Source organism: Chinchilla lanigera, unplaced genomic scaffold, assembly GCF_000276665.1.
Source record: "Chinchilla lanigera isolate Chin_1 unplaced genomic scaffold, ChiLan1.0 scaffold00013, whole genome shotgun sequence".
Classification (NCBI taxonomy): Eukaryota; Metazoa; Chordata; class Mammalia; order Rodentia; family Chinchillidae; genus Chinchilla; species Chinchilla lanigera.
The window spans coordinates 25,098,750-25,104,547 of NW_004955414.1; the positions used below are offsets into that span (position 1 = coordinate 25,098,750).

Sequence of the window (5,798 nt, forward strand, 5' to 3'; positions counted from 1 at the left end):
TATTTTATCTACTAAACTGTGAGCTTTTTAATTTATTTATTTATTTATTTATTTATTTTGGCTTTTTGAGACAGGGTCTCGGGCTACACAGTTCAGGCTGGCCTTGAGCTCACGTTGTAGCACAGGCTGGTCTTGAACTTGCAATGACCCTCCTGCCTCACCCTCCCAAGTGCTGGGATAACAGGCATCCACTGGCCACTGTGAGCTTTTTATTTATTTATTTATTTATTTTTAAATTTTTTGGTTTTGGGGTTGTTTTTTTCAGGTACCAGGAATCAAACTCACGACCTTGCGCTTGCCAGGCAGGCACTGTGCCGCTGAGCTAAACCCCCAGCCACACTGTGAGCTTTTTAAATGTGTGGTCAACATCACATACATCTCTATATGCAACAAAATGCCTAGTAATTTAACAGATTGAGGCATAACAAATGTTTGAGGGGGAGAATAAAGAACTAACCATCCATAACTCTGTAATGTTTGTATTGTTCCTATGCCATTTTGTAAATGGATGTATTATACTACATGTTTCCTACAACAAATATTGAGAATAGTCAATGATTATTCAATAGGTCACTCATGTATAGCTCTATTTATTTTCTTTAGAAACCACTTTGAAGATACCAAAATATAGTACAACAACCATTGATAATCTCCTACCACTTTTGTCTATAACTCACTATTATTTGTCTATTTGTTTTCCTGAGAAACTATCTTGTAGATAACAATATGTAAAACAACAACCACTGATAATTTCCTACCACTTTGTCTGTAATTTGGTAAGCCCCCATTACTGTTATCCTTCTTTTACTCTTTAAAATAAAAGAAGAAAAGAACTAACCAAGACAGCCAGGCATGATGGCATACACCTATAATCCCAACACTCAGAAGGCTGAGGCAGGAGGTCCATTGCAAGTTCAAGGCCAGTCTGCGCTACAAAGAGAGCTCAAGGCCAGCCTGAACTGCAGAGCGAGACCCTGTCTCAAAAAGACCATTAAAAAAAAAACACCTTGTGTGTCATAAATGAAGTACTGAAACTCAGGTCTAGCAAATCCATCTATCTGCAATATAGTCTATAAGACAGAAAAAGTAAACAGGGCTGGAGATATAGCTCAGTGGCACAGTGCCTGCCTGGCAAGTGCAAGGTCCTGAGTTAAATTCCTGGTACCAAAAGAAAGAGTACACATTTTAAGTAGAGCACTTGCTGTCCTCCCCCCCACGCTCCTCTTTTTCTACACACATATACACACACACAGATCTGCATGTACACACACAAATGTTCTGTAAAGTGTAAGGCTTTTACCTTAGGAGATCTCATTTGGGCACTAATTACTATTTCTTTTTTTTTTTTTTTTTTTTGGTTTTTGGTTTTTGTCCGGTACCGGGAACCGAACTCATGACCTTGCGCTTCCAGGCAGGCGCTTTGCCGCTGAGCTAAATCCCCAGCCCCCAACTAATTACTATTTCTATTGTACTACTGCCCATTTGGTGCCAAAAATTAGGATATTGTACACATACACAAAAAAAATTCAAAATTGAGCTGGGCATAATGACACGCCTGTAATTCCAGCACTCAGAAGGCTGAGGCAGGAGGATCACTGTAAGTTTGAGGTCAGCCTGAGCTACAAAGTGAGTTCAAGGCCAGCCTGAACTGCATAGCAAGACCCTATCTCAAAAAGACAAAAAAAAAAAATTTAAAACAGAAATTTTTATTTTTATTTATTTATTTATTTTTTTTTTTTGGAGACAGGGTCTCGCTATGTAGTTCAGGCTGGCCTGGACTCACTGTGTTGCCCAAGCTGGGCTTGAATTCGTGGTGATCCTCCTGCCTCAGCCTTCCAAGTGCTAGAATTACAGGCGTGCACCACCACGCCTGTAAAATAAAGGTTTTTAAATAAAGGTTTTTAAAAATCAAGTCTCTAGCCGGGTGTGGTGGTTCACACCTATAATCCCAGCACTAGGGAGGCTGAGGTAGAAAGGTCATTGCAACTTTGAGACCAGCCGGGGTTACAAAGTGAGCTCCAGGCCAGCCTGAACTACATAGCAAGACCCTATCTCAAACAAAACAAAACAAAAACAAATTTTAATGTAAATAAATAAAATAAAATAAATACATTCATTGTGGGGAATTGTTACATATTCCCCACAGGGGAGCCAGGAAGCGATGCTCAAGGTAAGGACCAGCGCTCCTCCGAAAAGAACCACAGCTATCCTCAGACAGAACAGCTGAGTTCTTACCAGGGAAACCAGCACGACAAGCTTCTGCAGGAGAATCGACAGCACATCTTCCCTCCAGTTGTCTTTCTGTATTGTTGGTAATGATACAAAGGGGGCCTTCCATACCTAGCACCATGCTGATTCAGTTCACCCGGGTGGTACAAACTGACTATTACTTGATCCACCACACTTCCCTATATGAAAATAATTCCTTATGCCACTTCCTGATGTATCCCTATTAAACATGACCTAGTGTCTTCCTGTTCCAATAGATGAGGATGGATGGGGGGCTGGGGCGATAGCTCAGTGGCACAGCCCTTGCCTGGCAAGCACAAGGTCCTTACAGATTTACCACATATCCCCTGCTGTTTCTCCTTCACTAATTTCCCAAAGTACTGCAGTTAAATCATAATTTCGGTTCACATAATCAGTGCTCACTTTGGTTTATAGGGATAATTTTCATAGATGAACCAAAAAGTAGACTATGTTTCCTTTCTCGTAAGACTCTAGTGAATAAGAGGATCCATTTTATTTCATCTGCACCAACACTGGATAATAACTTTAAGAAAAAAACTTCCTTTTTTCCTTTTGAGACAGGGTCTCGCTATGCAGTTCAGGCTGGCCTTGAGCTCACTTTGTAGTCCAGGCTGGTCTTGAACTCTCAACAATCCTCCTGCCTCAGCCTCCCGAGTGCTGGGAGTACAGGCGTGCGTCACCACGCCCAGCCAAAAACGTTCTTCTATACATATATATAATATAAGGTTTTATTATTTTGTTATAATAATATAAATATTATATGTGCAAATTTTTATTTATTTATTTATTTATTTATTTTTACTGGGAATCAAACTTGGGACCTCATGCTTGCCGGGCAGGCGCTTGTGCCACTGAGCTATATCCCCAAACAGTCTTCTGCTATTTAAAGTAAAATATGTTAGCTGGGCATGGTGACACTCACCTGCAGTCCCAGCTACTTGAGAGGCTGAGGCAGGAGAACCGCCTGAGCCCAGAAATTCTACACCAGGCTGGGCAACAGCAAAAGCACAACTCAAAATAAATACACACTTTTTTAAAAGTTCAAAGAAATGTTTTAAGTTCAGAAAAACAAAAAAGAATTAAAATAACTTAATCACATTCCCTGGAACTGCTGCTCTTGCTACTTCTGATCTGCTGCTTACTTTTCCTGCGTGTTCCTAGGTCAGTGCCACCTGAGCCATCTAGGGAGTGTCTCTGAGGTGCCCTTGATTGCGGAGACACCCCTGGAGGACCTAATATTGCAACTGTCAACTGTCAGTCTTCACTGGCCATCTCTCTGTGGCTGTGGACACACCTGTGCCTTTCTCACACGCATTTCTCACACGCGCTCCCCCATTCCTACCCCCGGCACTAAGGATTGAACCCAAGGCTTTCACACTGAGCTACGGCCCCAGCTCGTGTTCTTTTTCATTTGAGACAGAGTCTTGCTAAATTACTAAACTGCCTCAGGTGGTCCCAAACTTGTGATTCTCCTACCTCAGCCTCCACACTGAGATTACAAGTGTGCATCGCCACATAGAGCTAACATGCAACTCTTCTCAAAAATAAAGATTCCAAACCAGGCATGGTGGAGGACGCCTGTAATCGCAGCACTTGGGAGGCTGAGGCAGGAGGATTGTTGCAAGTTCAAGACCAGCCTAGGCTACAAGGTGAACTGAAGGCCAACTTGAACTGTATAGCAAGACCCTCTCTCAAAAAATTAAATTAAATTAAATTAAATTAAATTAAAAAATAAAGATTCCAGAGCAGTATGTGCTGGGTTCTTAATAATTCAACCAATTGTTTCCAAGTGGGGGCCGGGGATGTAGCTCAGTGTTAGAGTACTTGCCTGGAATATTCAAGGTCCTGCGTTTCATCCCCAGTACCGCAAAACAACCAACAGCTCTGTCTTAGCACACAGCCTTCTCCTGAGGACTTGCAGGATACCCAGGAGGGCTGACTCAGCTTCAAGTACAGCTTTCTAGAACCCTCAGTCTTCTCTAGCACTCAGACCTGAGGATCCTCTGTGGGAGCCTCTCTTAGTACAGGATTTTTCCCTAACGAAGCCATGATTCCTTCCTTGCCACAACCCATGTTTCATCGAGTGATGTTCTTTTTTTGTTCAATGCTGAGGATTGAACTGAGGGCCTTGCAGATGCTAAGCAAGTGCCCTACTTCTGAGCTAGCCTCCAACCTTGATTTTTTGTTTGTTTGTTTGAGACAGGGTCTCGCTATCAACTTTAGGCTAGCCTTCAGCTCATTTTGTAGCCCAGGCTGGCCTTGAACTCAAAGTGATCCTTCTGCCTCAGCCTCCCAAGTGCTGAGATTACAGGCATGTGCCACCACACCCAGCCTGATGTTCTTTTTTTTTTTTTTTTTTTTTTGTTTTGTTTTTTTCCAGTACCAGGAATCGAACCCACGACCTTGTGCTTGCCAGGCAGGCGCTTGTGCCACTGAGCTAAATCCCCAGCCCCCTGATGTTCATTTTTAAAACCAAATTTTATTTTCCATGGTATTTCCAGATTTAAGGTTTATCAAGGGATGGAACCAGATGCTTCACGGATCTTTAACAGCAAGAGGGCAGAGCACATGGTGATTTTCAGGTCCTACAGCAAGTAGGACACCGACAGAAATTTGACAGCCTGTCAGTGCTACCGAATTCCTCCTCCAGGAAGCGTTTTCCTCGCCCCATCTATTCACTGATTACATAACATTCTCTGGGAGGGCAGGACTCCCCCATACCATGGTGTAGGGTGCACAGTACATAAATATTATGGGAGGAATGGGAAATCGGATGAGCAGAATATGGTGTAGTGTTTTAAGTACCAGAATAATGATTTTCCATTCAAACCAAACACAACGGAGTATTCCTTTTTCTCGTGCATAGCGGTGGCCTAAAGGACTTACACTGCCCAACAGTGTACCAGGTTACTTTGAGAGGGATGGATGGGACTGAACCAAACTAGCTAGGAAATCTTCAGTGAAATGTTCAGAGCTTCGTCCAAGATGGTTACAGCGGCCACGCCAAAGTCACTTCGAAAGGAGTAAAACAGGTGAGATTCAACCGGCTGCGGTGCTGGCGCACGCCTGTAATCCCAGCACTCAGGAGGCTGAGGCGGAAGGATCGCTGTGAGTTCGAGACGTGCCTGAGCTACAAAGTGAGTTGAAGACTAGCCTGAACTGCATAGCGAGACCCTGTCTCAAAAAGACAAAAAAAACCAGATGAGATTCTGTGAGTGCTTGCGGTGTGGCAGGCTCCGCCGGCACAGCCCGATGGGCACACCATCACTTCCCCCGCGTGGAAAGTGAGATTCAGCCACATGCAGAGGCCTCCGGGGTCACACTACAGCGAGCGGCAATGCTGTGCTCCCAAAGCGAAGGGTGGTTCCCAGGCTGAGACTCTGCTCCCGGATGCAGCAAGGACCCCGCAGAGCCTCAGCACCGGGGCTCAGCAGAACCCGGACCCCACGCCGGAGGGAGCAGGCGCGCGCCGGCCGAGCCTCGGGACCCTGCGCCGGAAGCGGCCGAGTCAGCGCGGGGCGCAGAGAGGGCGCCGGACGCACGCGCGC

General features: G+C 44.6%; 1 pseudogene; it reads left to right on the forward strand.

The window, feature by feature from the left end:
- The first annotated feature begins 5,549 nt into the window (after nt 1–5,549).
- Nucleotides 5,550–5,798, forward strand: part of LOC102019496 — a 4,085-nt pseudogene continuing 3,836 nt past the window's right edge.